The sequence below is a fragment of the Oncorhynchus kisutch genome, linkage group LG25 (assembly GCF_002021735.2).
Source record: "Oncorhynchus kisutch isolate 150728-3 linkage group LG25, Okis_V2, whole genome shotgun sequence".
Taxonomy (NCBI): domain Eukaryota; kingdom Metazoa; phylum Chordata; class Actinopteri; order Salmoniformes; family Salmonidae; genus Oncorhynchus; species Oncorhynchus kisutch.
The window spans coordinates 40,710,962-40,726,405 of NC_034198.2; positions in this window are offsets into that span (position 1 = coordinate 40,710,962).

Here is a 15,444-nt window from a genome sequence, read left to right on the forward strand (position 1 = left end):
CACCCAGTATTGCTATCTGCAGCGTTAGGTCTAGGTAAATGTTGCAATTCTTCAGCCATTCCTTGACCTGTGACCAAAAACAAGCTACATAGTGGCAGTACCAAAATGAATGAACTAATGCCTCCTCACAGCAAAATCTAATGAGCTGTTCCTTACAAGTTATTTCCCCTTCCACTTGTCTCTTAAATTTTTTGTGGTAATGCTGCAATTAGGTGGTTGTAATTTTGGAAAGAGCAGACATTTCCATATGTCTGTGTTAGCTGCATGTGTGACATAACTCCATCAATCATATTTATGATATAATTTACAAAGATTACACTTTTATTTTTTATTTTATTTTTTAAAATACGTTTAAAAAAAATCAATTTGTTTATTTCAGTTTAACCACAATATGTCTTGTGTTATTTGTTCTGTCTTTTCAGGTGGATTAAACTGAAATTGCAAGCAACTTTCTAAGGCTTGTTTTAAAAAATTATGATATTTTGGAGGTTATTTCCTTTTCAAACAACCGAAAGTGAGCATGTGTAATCTGAATAAAGGAGAAAAGGCCATTCTTGAACATGGAGACATTCTTAGTAATTTACTAGAGAACCATTTCAGATTTAAGTATAACTTTTGTTTGACTGATGCCTTTAATGAAAGGTCGAATGCTTTAATGTTTAATCATTTCTGCACTCCGAATTCATATTTGTTAAATAAATAGGCCTTTTCAATTTTGTCTGGCTTGCCATTGCAAATACGTATATTTGAGAATTGTTTTTGTCCATATAATTTAAAAAGCAGGTCACTAGGTGTAGGCAAAACCATAAGCAAGTAGGTCAACTGTGATATGACCCAAGAGTTAATCAGGGTGATTTTTCCACAAATAGACAGGTATTTTCCTATCCATGGTAGCAAGATCTTATCTATTTTGTCTAACTTTCTTTAAAAATTGTCACGACACCTTTCTACTCACTTTCTATAAAAAATGTATTGGAGTGAGATCATTTCTTTCATTGGGGATTTGTATACCGAGTATGTCCACATCCCCGTCAGACCATTGTATTTGTAAACTACACAGTAATGTAAAATATGCTTTTTTTTGTGATCCAATACGTAGTATAGTACACTTATCATAATTTGGTTTCAATCCAGAGAGAAAAAGTATCTAGATCCTCTATGAGTGTTACTTGCGTTGAAGGAGAGTCGGACCAAAATGCAGCGTGGTATTCTTGAAACATGTTTAATGACGAAGAAAAACAAACAATACAAAAACAACAAATGTAACGTGAAAACCTAACAGCCTATACTGGTGCACAAACAAACACAGAGACAGGAGCAATCACCCACGAAACACTCAAAGAATATGGCTGCCTAAATATGGTTCCCAATCAGAGACAACGATAAACACCTGCCTCTGATTGAGAACCAATTCAGACAGCCATAGACTATGCTAGAAAACCCCACTAAGCCACAATCCCAAAACCTACAAAAACAAACCAAGACAAAACACACCACATAATAAACCCATGTCACACCCTGGCCTGACCGAAATAATAAAGAAAACACAAAATACTAAGACCAGGGCGTGACAATGAGGCTGTGGACTGATTATTATTGTGGTTTAAAAGAAAGAATGAATCATCAGCGTACAATGACACCTTAGTTTTTAAGCCACGGATTTCTAATCCCTTAATATTATTGGTTGATCTAATCTGAACAGCTAACATTTCAATGGCAATAATAAATAGATATGCTGATAGTGGACCACCTTGTTTTACTCCGTTTGACAGTTTAGAACTGTCTGAGATGTAGCCATTATTTACTATTTCACACCTAGGTTTAGTATACATAACTTTAACCCATTGTATAAGAGATTCTCCAAAATTGAAATATTCTAGGCATTTATATATAAACTCCAGTCGTACTTTATCGAAAGCCTTTATCTAAATCATCTATGAAAACCAGGCCTGGTTTATATTGTTTCCAGTACTTGTCTCTTATTATCTCCAATGTATCGTCCATGTAAAAAACCTGTCTGATTAGGATGAATTATATCTGACAATACTTTTTAAATTCTATGCGGCAATTCCTTCAGTAAGAGGTCTCCAATTTTTTAAATGGACTGGATCTTTATATATACCACTTGGGTCAGGTTTCAGTAATAATGATATCAGACCTCCTTGTTGCGTGTCTGAATCTACCATTTATATAGGAGTGGTTAAAACATGATAATAATGGTCCTCTGAGTCTATCAAAACAGGTTGTTATACTTCCACTGGTATGCCATCCAGCCCTGGAGTTTTGTATACTTCCACTGGTATGCCATCCAGCCCTGGAGTTTTGTATACTTCCACTGGTATGCCATCCAGCCCTGGAGTTTGGTATACTTCCACTGGTATGCCATCCAGCCCTGGAGTTTGGTATACTTCCACTGGTATGCCATCCAGCCCTGGAGTTTGGTATACTTCCACTGGTATGCCATCCAGCCCTGGAGTTTTGTATACTTCCACTGGTATGCCATCCAGCCCTGGAGTTTTGTATACTTCCACTGGTATGCCATCCAGCCCTGGAGTTTGGTACACTTCCACTGGTATGCCATCCAGCCCTGGAGTTTGGTACACTTCCACTGGTATGCCATCCAGCCCTGGAGTTTGGTATACTTCCACTGGTATGCCATCTAGCCCCGGAGTTTGGTACACTTCCACTGGTATGCCATCCAGCCCTGGAGTTTGGTATACTTCCACTGGTATGCCATCCAGCCCTGGAGTTTGGTACACTTCCACTGGTATGCCATCCAGCCCTGGAGTTTGGTATACTTCCACTGGTATGCCATCCAGCCCTGGAGTTTGGTATACTTCCACTGGTATTGGAAGTGGCCATCACAAAGCCCTGACCTCAATCCCGTAGACAATTTGTGGGCAAAACTGAAAATGCCTGTGTGAGCAAGGAGGCCTATGCCATCCAGCCCTGGAGTTTGGTATACTTCCACTGGTATGCCATCCAGCCCTGGAGTTTTGTATACTTCCATTGTTACGCCATCCAGCCCTGGAGTTTTGTATACTTCCACTGGTATGCCATCCAGCCCTGGAGTTTTCCCAGCCTTAAAGGCTTCAATTGCATCAATAAGTTCCTCCTCTGTAATTTAATTTCACATGAGCCTTTTTGTACAGAAGTTAATTTTACATGATTATTAGGACAAAAAGCCATGATGATCTGTTGTTGCGCCTTCACCACACTGTCAGTGTGAAGGGACAATTTCAGGTCCTCAGTGATGATTGAAGATGAAGAACTTGGGGATTCGAACTTGCAACCTTTTGGTTACTAGTCCAACGCTATAACCACTAGGCTACCCTGCCGCCCCCGGCTTAAACCCGGCTTCATCGATGTGGATGGGCACGTACTCTCTCGGCTCTCTCTTGTAGTCAATGATCAGCTTCTTCATTTTGTTGACGTTAAGAGAGAGGGTATTTACCTTGTACCACTCTGACAAGGTACTCACCTCCTCCCTGTAGGCTGTCTTGTTGTTGTTGGTAAATCAGGCCTTCCAATTTTGTTTCTTCAGCAAACGTAATGACTGAGTTAGAGACGTGCATGGCCCCGCAGTCATGGTGAACAGGGTGAACAAGGAGTAAAGGAAGGGGCTGAGCACGCACCCCTGTGGGACCCCCGTGTTGAGGATCAGTGTGGCGGAGATGTTGGTAGTGTCAGGCCTGGCATTATAAAGGGATAGTTCACCCAATTTACAAAAGTACAAAAGCATGTCCGTAGACTGGAAACAAATATGTCATTTTGTAATGTGGTAATTTCCCTTTAAAGATTCTGACGAGCAATTGGGTGGCGATCGAGCCGCTTGACAAGTGTACTCTGCTGAACGATAATGTTTCAGGGTGTGTGGTGGTGGTGGGGGGGTAATTTCATCACAATGAGCTATTTGTCACTTACTAATAGTGGGTACTTTGCTGTGATTTATCAGTGTTTGCTGAGTGGGGAGAGAGAGAGAGAGAGAGACAAACAGAAGGCCCGGTCTCTCAGATGAAATAGGCCATGGAGGAGATCTATCATAGCTATCACGGATGGAGAGAAGGAGAGAGAGAGCGAGAGAGATTTATCATGCTAATGCTAATTACTTGAATGTGTGTGTGTGTGTGTGTGTGTGTGTGTGTGTGTGTGTGTGTGTGTGTGTGTGTGTGTGTGTGTGTGTGTGTGTGTGTGTGTGTGTGTGTGTGTGTGTATGTTTATGCAGCTGTAGCATCTGGAGCCCCAGATGAGGAAGGATTATGATGATTGAAACAACTTTCAGAACAATAGGTAACACAGTTGAGTAGCTGAAACCTGCCACCTTCAGAACAATAGGTAACACGGTTGAGTAACTGAAACCTGCCTCCTTCAGAACAATAGGTAACACAGTTGAGTAACTGAAACCTGCCTCTTTCAGAATAGGTAACACAGTTGAGTAACTGAAACCTGCCTCTTTCAGAACAATAGTTAACACAGTTGAGTAACTGAAACCTGCATCTTTCAGAACAATAGGTAACACAGTTGAGTAACTGAAACCTGCCTCTTTCAGAACAATAGGTAACACAGTTGAGTAACTGAAACCTGCGTCCTTCAGAACAATAGTTAACACAGTTGAGTAACTGAAACCTGCATCTTTCAGAACAATAGGTAACACAGTTGAGTAACTGAAACCTGCCTCTTTCAGAACAATAGGTAACACAGTTGAGTAACTGAAACCTGCGTCCTTCAGAACAATAGGTAACACAGTTGATTAACTGAAACCTGCCTCCTTCAGAACAATAGGTAACACAGTTGAATAACTGAAACCTGCCTCCTTCAGAACAATAGGTAACACAGTTGAGTAACTGAAACCTGCCTCCTTCAGAACAATAGGTAACACAGTTGAATAACTGAAACCTGCCTCCTTCAGAACAATAGGTAACACAGTTGAGTAACTGAAACCTGTCTCTTTCAGAACGATAGATAACACAGTTGAGTAACTGAAACCTGCCTCCTTCAGAACAATAGGTAACACAGTTGAGTAACTGAAACCTGTCTCTTTCAGAACGATAGATAACACAGTTGAGTAACTGAAACCTGCCTCCTTCAGAACAATAGGTAACACAGTTGAGTAACTGAAACCTGTGTCTTTCAGAACGATAGATAACACAGTTGAGTAACTGAAACCTGCCTCCTTCAGAACAATAGATAACACGGTTGAGTAACTGAAACCTGTCTCTTTCAGAACGATAGATAACACAGTTGAGTAACTAAAACCTGCCTCCTTCAGAACAATAGGTAACACAGTTGAGTAACTGAAACCTGTCTCTTTCAGAACGATAGATAACACAGTTGAGTAACTGAAACCTGCCTCCTTCAGAACAATAGGTAACACAGTTGAGTAACTGAAACCTGTCTCTTTCAGAACGATAGATAACACAGTTGAGTAACTGAAACCTGCCTCCTTCAGAACAATAGGTAACACGGTTGAGTAACTGAAACCTGTCTCTTTCAGAACAATAGGTAACACAGTTGAGTAACTGAAACCTGTCTCTTTCAGAACAATAGGTAACACAGTTGAGTAACTGAAACCTGTCTCTTTCAGAACGATAGATAACACAGTTGAGTAACTGAAACCTGCCTCCTTCAGAACAATAGGTAACACAGTTGAGTAACTGAAACCTGTCTCTTTCAGAACGATAGATAACACAGTTGAGTAACTGAAACCTGCCTCCTTCAGAACAATAGGTAACACGGTTGAGTAACTGAAACCTTGTCTCTTTCAGAACGACAGATAACACAGTTGAGTAACTGAAACCTGCCTCCTTCAGAACAATAGGTAACACAGTTGAGTAACTGAAACCTGTCTCTTTCAGAACGATAGATAACACAGTAGAGTAACTGAAACCTGCCTCCTTCAGAACAATAGGTAACACGGTTGAGTAACTGAAACCTGTCTCTTTCAGAACGATAGATAACACAGTTGAGTAACTGAAACCTGCCTCCTTCAGAACAATAGGTAACACAGTTGAGTAACTGAAACCTGCGTCCTTCAGAACAATAGGTAACACGGTTGAGTAACTGAAACCTGCCTCCTTCAGAACAATAGGTAACACGGTTGAGTAACTGAAACCTGCCTCCTTCAGAACAATAGGTAACACAGTTGAGTAACTGAAACCTGTCTCTTTCAGAACGATAGGTAACACAGTTAAGTAAAGTTAAATAAACCTCTCGGTCCACTCCCACTGCCTGCTGTGTTTCTCTAGATATATTTATAGTACCCAGGGCATTAATAACAGCATGTTATTATATGTTCGATTGTGTAGATCTTTGAGTGGACAGGACAAAATAAAGTCACTCCAGGACTGTGAAGAAAATTAAGAAAGTAGGTTGCATGCGTCAGCTGTTAGCTAGAAACTATACAAGAATGGAGTCACAAGTTGTAAGCTACTCAAAGGGATTAGGGCAGACGTTAGGTCATATCAGACACCGAATGGTCTTGAGCCTGAACTGTGCTCCAAACCCTTAGAGAAAATTTACTACACACGTTTATATTAGAGATCAATCAACTCTCGCGTTCTCTCTCTCACACTCTCTCTCTTACTCTCAATCTCTGCTGTCTCTAGACTATTAGAACCAAGCCCCGGGTGGAGGCAATACTGCAAAGCTTGAAATCTATAAAAACCCGAACAGACAAGCTAAATGAGGAGAAAGCAGTTAACTCTGAATCGCAACGAGAAACTTCCAAGAACGAGGCATATTTTAACACTATGTTTAACGAAACAAAATATATTTTTTTTAAGGAGGAAAAAAGAGAGCAGCCTTAGACCAAAACCCTCTAAGCACCTAGTATAAACCCTACTAAACACCTACTATAAACCCTACTAAACACCTACTATATACCCTACTAAACACCTACTATAAACCCTACTAAACACCTACTATAAACACTACTAAACACCTACTATATACCCTACTAAACACCTACTATAACCCTACTAAACACCTACTATAAACCCTACTAAACACCTACTATAAACCCTACTAAACACCTACTATAAACCCTACTAAACACCTACTATAAACCCTACTAACCACCTACTATAAACCCTACTAAACACCTACTATAAACCCTACTAAACACCTACTATAAACCCTACTATAAACCCTCTAAACACCTACTATAAACCCTCTAAACACCTACTATAAACCCTACTAAACACAGACTATAAACCTACTATAAACCCTACTAAACACCTACTATAAACCCAACATTAAACCTACTATAAACCCTACTAAACACCTACTATAAACCCTACTAAACACCTACTATAAACCCAACATTAAACCTACTATAAACCCTACTAACCAACTACTATAAACCCTACTAAACACCTACTATAAACCCTACTAAACACCTTCTATAAACCCAACATTAAACCTACTATAAACCCTACTAAACACCTACTATAAACCCTACTAAACACCTACTATAAACCCTACTAAACACCTACTATAAACCCTACTAACCACCTACTATAAACCCTACTAAACACCTACTATAAACCCTACTAAACACCTACTATAAACCCTACTATAAACCCTCTAAACACCTACTATAAACCCTCTAAACACCTACTATAAACCCTACTAAACACAGACTATAAACCTACTATAAACCATACTAAACACCTACTGTAAACCCAACATTAAACCTACTATAAACCCTACTAACCACCTTCTATAAACCCTACTAAACACCTACTATAAACCCTACTAAACACCTTCTATAAACCCAACATTAAACCTACTATAAACCCTACTAAACACCTACTATAAACCCTACTAAACACCTTCTATAAACGCAACATTAAACCTACTATAAACCCTACTAAACACCTACTATAAACCCTACTAAACACCTACTATAAACCCAACATTAAACCTACTACAAACCCTACTAAACACCTACTATAAACCCTACTAAACACCTTCTATAAACCCTACTAAACACCTACTATAAACCCTACTAAACACCTACTATAAACCCTACTAAACACCTACAATAAACCCTACTAACCACCTACTATAAACCCTACTAAACACCTACTATAAACCCTACTAAACACATACTATAAACCCTACTAAACACCTACTATTACCCCTACTAAACACCTACTATAAACCCAACATTAAACCTACTATAAACCCTACTAAACACCTACTATAAACCCTACTAAACACCTTCTATAAACCCAACATTAAGCCTACTATAAACCCTACTAAACACCTACTATAAACCCAACATTAAACCTACTATAAACCCTACTAAACACCTACTATAAACCCAAAATTAAACCTACTATAAACCCAAAATTAAACCTACTATAAACCCTACTAAACACCTACTATAAACCCTGCTAAACACCTTCTATAAACCCAACATTAAACCTACTATAAACCCTACTAAACACCTACTATAAACCCAAAATTAAACCTACTATAAACCCTACTAAACACCTACTATAAACCCTACTAAACACCTTCTATAAACCCAACATTAAACCTACTATAAACCCTACTAAACACCTACTATAAACCCAACATTAAACCTACTATAAACCCTACTAAAACACCTACTATAAACCCACCATTAAACCTACTATAAACCCTACTAAACACCTACTATAAACCCAACATTAAACCTACTATAAACCTACTATAAACCCAACATTAAACCTACTATAAACCCTACTAAACACCTACTATAAACCCTACAAAACACCTTCTATAAACCCTACTAAACACCTACTATAAACCCTACTAAACACCTACTATAAACCCAACATTAAACCTACTATAAACCCTACTAACCACCTACTACAAACCCTACTAAACACCTACTATAAACCCAACATTAAACCTACTATAAACCCTACTAAACACCTACTATAAACCCTACTAAACACCTTCTATAAACCCTACTAAACACCTACTATAAACCCTACTAAACACCTACTATTACCCCTACTAAACACCTTCTATAAACCCTACTAAACACCTACTATAAACCCTACTAAACACCTACAATAAACCCTACTAACCACCTACTATAAACCCTACTAAACACCTACTATAAACCCTACTAAACACCTACTATTACCCCTACTAAACACCTACTATAAACCCTACTAACCACCTACTATAAACCCTACTAACCACCTACTATAAACCCTACTAACCACCTACTATAAACCCTACTAAACACCTACTATAAACCCTACTAAACACCTACTATAAACCCTACTAAACACCTACTATAAACCCTACTAAACACCTACTATTACCCCTACTAAACACCTACTATAAACCCTACTAACCACCTACTATAAACCCTACTAACCACCTACTATAAACCCTACTAAACACCTACTATAAACCCTACTAAACACCTACTATAAACCCTACTAAACACCTACTATAAACCCTACTTTAAACCCTACTAAACAACTACTATAAACCCTACTAAACACCTACTATAAACCCAACATTAAACCTACTATAAACCCTACTAAACACATTCTATAAACCCTACTAAACACCTTCTATAAACCCTACTAAACACCTACTATAAACCCTACTAACCACCTAATATAAACCCTACTAAACACCTACTATAAACCCTACTAACCAACTACTATAAACCCTACTAACCACCTACTATTAACCCTACTAAACACCTACTATAAACCCTACTAAACACCTTCTATAAACCCAACATTAAGCCTACTATAAACCCTACTAAACACCTACTATAAACCCAACATTAAACCTACTATAAACCCTACTAAACACCTACTATAAACCCAAAATTAAACCTACTATAAACCCAAAATTAAACCTACTATAAACCCTACTAAACACCTACTATAAACCCTGCTAAACACCTTCTATAAACCCAACATTAAACCTACTATAAACCCTACTAAACACCTACTATAAACCCAAAATTAAACCTACTATAAACCCTACTAAACACCTACTATAAACCCTACTAAACACCTTCTATAAACCCAACATTAAACCTACTATAAACCCTACTAAACACCTACTATAAACCCAACATTAAACCTACTGTAAACCCTACTAAAACACCTACTATAAACCCACCATTAAACCTACTATAAACCCTACTAAACACCTACTATAAACCCAACATTAAACCTACTATAAACCTACTATAAACCCAACATTAAACCTACTATAAACCCTACTAAACACCTACTATAAACCCTACAAAACACCTTCTATAAACCCTACTAAACACCTACTATAAGCCCTACTAAACACCTACTATAAACCCAACATTAAACCTACTATAAACCCTACTAACCACCTACTACAAACCCTACTAAACACCCACTATAAACCCAACATTAAACCTACTATAAACCCTACTAAACACCTACTATAAACCCTACTAAACACCTTCTATAAACCCTACTAAACACCTACTATAAACCCTACTAAACACCTACTATTACCCCTACTAAACACCTTCTATAAACCCTACTAAACACCTACTATAAACCCTACTAAACACCTACAATAAACCCTACTAACCACCTACTATAAACCCTACTAAACACCTACTATAAACCCTACTAAACACCTACTATTACCCCTACTAAACACCTACTATAAACCCTACTAACCACCTACTATAAACCCTACTAACCACCTACTATAAACCCTACTAACCACCTACTATAAACCCTACTAAACACCTACTATAAACCCTACTAAACACCTACTATAAACCCTACTAAACACCTACTATAAACCCTACTAAACACCTACTATTACCCCTACTAAACACCTACTATAAACCCTACTAACCACCTACTATAAACCCTACTAACCACCTACTATAAACCCTACTAACCACCTACTATAAACCCTACTAAACACCTACTATAAACCCTACTAAACACCTACTATAAACCCTACTAAACACCTACTATAAACCCTACTTTAAACCCTACTAAACAACTACTATAAACCCTACTAAACACCTACTATAAACCCAACATTAAACCTACTATAAACCCTACTAAACACATTCTATAAACCCTACTAAACACCTTCTATAAACCCTACTAAACACCTACTATAAACCCTACTAACCACCTAATATAAACCCTACTAAACACCTACTGTAAACCCTACTAACCAACTACTATAAACCCTACTAACCACCTACTATTAACCCTACTAAACACCTACAATAAACCCTACTAACCACCTACTATAAACCCTACTAAACACCTACTATAAACCCTACTAAACACCTTCTATAAACCCTACTAACCACCTACTATAAACCCTACTAACCACCTACTATAAACCCTACTAACCACCTACTATATACCCTACTAACCACCTACTATATACCCTACTAACCACCTACTATAAACCCTACTAAACACCTACTATTACCCCTACTAAACACCTACTATAAACCCTACTAAACACCTACTATAAACCCAATATTAAACCTACTATAAACCCTACTAAACACCTACTATAAACCCTACTAAACACCTACTATAAACCCAACATTAAACCTACTATAAACCTACTATAAACCCAACATTAAACCTACTATAAACCCTACTAAACACCTACTATAAACCCTACAAAACACCTTCTATAAACCCTACTAAACACCTACTATAAGCCCTACTAAACACCTACTATAAACCCAACATTAAACCTACTATAAACCCTACTAACCACCTACTACAAACCCTACTAAACACCTACTATAAACCCAACATTAAACCTACTATAAACCCTACTAAACACCTACTATAAACCCTACTAAACACCTTCTATAAACCCTACTAAACACCTACTATAAACCCTACTAAACACCTACTATTACCCCTACTAAACACCTTCTATAAACCCTACTAAACACCTACTATAAACCCTACTAAACACCTACAATAAACCCTACTAACCACCTACTATAAACCCTACTAAACACCTACTATAAACCCTACTAAACACCTACTATTACCCCTACTAAACACCTACTATAAACCCTACTAACCACCTACTATAAACCCTACTAACCACCTACTATAAACCCTACTAACCACCTACTATAAACCCTACTAAACACCTACTATAAACCCTACTAAACACCTACTATAAACCCTACTAAACACCTACTATAAACCCTACTAAACACCTACTATTACCCCTACTAAACACCTACTATAAACCCTACTAACCACCTACTATAAACCCTACTAACCACCTACTATAAACCCTACTAACCACCTACTATAAACCCTACTAAACACCTACTATAAACCCTACTAAACACCTACTATAAACCCTACTAAACACCTACTATAAACCCTACTTTAAACCCTACTAAACAACTACTATAAACCCTACTAAACACCTACTATAAACCCAACATTAAACCTACTATAAACCCTACTAAACACATTCTATAAACCCTACTAAACACCTTCTATAAACCCTACTAAACACCTACTATAAACCCTACTAACCACCTAATATAAACCCTACTAAACACCTACTATAAACCCTACTAACCAACTACTATAAACCCTACTAACCACCTACTATTAACCCTACTAAACACCTACAATAAACCCTACTAACCACCTACTATAAACCCTACTAAACACCTACTATAAACCCTACTAAACACCTTCTATAAACCCTACTAACCACCTACTATAAACCCTACTAACCACCTACTATAAACCCTACTAACCACCTACTATATACCCTACTAACCACCTACTATATACCCTACTAACCACCTACTATAAACCCTACTAAACACCTACTATTACCCCTACTAAACACCTACTATAAACCCTACTAAACACCTACTATAAACCCAATATTAAACCTACTATAAACCCTACTAAACACCTACTATAAACCCTACTAAACACCTTCTATAAACCCTACTAACCACCTACTATAAACCCTACTAACCACCTACTATATACCCTACTAACCACCTACTATATACCCTACTAACCACCTACTATAAACCCTACTAAACACCTACTATTACCCCTACTAAACACCTACTATAAACCCTACTAAACACCTACTATAAACCCTACTAAACACCTACTATAAATCCTACTAAACACCTACTAAACACCTACTATAAACCCTACTAAACACCTACTATAAACCCTACTAAACACGTACTATAAACCCTACTAACCACGTACTAAACACCTACTATAAACCCTACTAAACACCTACTATAAACCCTACTAAACACCTACTATTACCCCTACTAAACACCTACTATAAACCCTACTAACCACCTACTATAAACCCTACTAACCACCTACTATAAACCCTACTAACCACCTACTATAAACCCTACTAAACACCTACTATAAACCCTACTAAACACCTACTATAAACCCTACTAAACACCTACTATAAACCCTACTAAACACCTACTATTACCCCTACTAAACACCTACTATAAACCCTACTAACCACCTACTATAAACCCTACTAACCACCTACTATAAACCCTACTAACCACCTACTATAAACCCTACTAAACACCTACTATAAACCCTACTAAACACCTACTATAAACCCTACTAAACACCTACTATAAACCCTACTTTAAACCCTACTAAACAACTACTATAAACCCTACTAAACACCTACTATAAACCCAACATTAAACCTACTATAAACCCTACTAAACACATTCTATAAACCCTACTAAACACCTTCTATAAACCCTACTAAACACCTACTATAAACCCTACTAACCACCTAATATAAACCCTACTAAACACCTACTATAAACCCTACTAACCAACTACTATAAACCCTACTAACCACCTACTATTAACCCTACTAAACACCTACAATAAACCCTACTAACCACCTACTATAAACCCTACTAAACACCTACTATAAACCCTACTAAACACCTTCTATAAACCCTACTAACCACCTACTATAAACCCTACTAACCACCTACTATAAACCCTACTAACCACCTACTATATACCCTACTAACCACCTACTATATACCCTACTAACCACCTACTATAAACCCTACTAAACACCTACTATTACCCCTACTAAACACCTACTATAAACCCTACTAAACACCTACTATAAACCCAATATTAAACCTACTATAAACCCTACTAAACACCTACTATAAACCCTACTAAACACCTTCTATAAACCCTACTAACCACCTACTATAAACCCTACTAACCACCTACTATATACCCTACTAACCACCTACTATATACCCTACTAACCACCTACTATAAACCCTACTAAACACCTACTATTACCCCTACTAAACACCTACTATAAACCCTACTAAACACCTACTATAAACCCTACTAAACACCTACTATAAATCCTACTAAACACCTACTAAACACCTACTATAAACCCTACTAAACACCTACTATAAACCCTACTAAACACGTACTATAAACCCTACTAACCACGTACTAAACACCTACTATAAACCCTACTAAACACCTACTATAAACCCTACTAAACACCTACTATAAACCCTACTAAACACCTACTATAAACCCTACTTTAAACCCTACTAAACAACTACTATAAACCCTACTAAACACCTACTATAAACCCAACATTAAACCTACTATAAACCCTACTAAACACATTCTATAAACCCTACTAAACACCTTCTATAAACCCTACTAAACACCTACTATAAACCCTACTAACCACCTAATATAAACCCTACTAAACACCTACTATAAACCCTACTAACCAACTACTATAAACCCTACTAACCACCTACTATTAACCCTACTAAACACCTACAATAAACCCTACTAACCACCTACTATAAACCCTACTAAACACCTACTATAAACCCTACTAAACACCTTCTATAAACCCTACTAACCACCTACTATAAACCCTACTAACCACCTACTATAAACCCTACTAACCACCTACTATATACCCTACTAACCACCTACTATATACCCTACTAACCACCTACTATAAACCCTACTAAACACCTACTATTACCCCTACTAAACACCTACTATAAACCCTACTAAACACCTACTATAAACCCAATATTAAACCTACTATAAACCCTACTAAACACCTACTATAAACCCTACTAAACACCTTCTATAAACCCTACTAACCACCTACTATAAACCCTACTAACCACCTACTATATACCCTACTAACCACCTACTATATACCCTACTAACCACCTACTATAAACCCTACTAAACACCTACTATTACCCCTACTAAACACCTACTATAAACCCTACTAAACACCTACTATAAACCCTACTAAACACCTACTATAAATCCTACTAAACACCTACTAAACACCTACTATAAA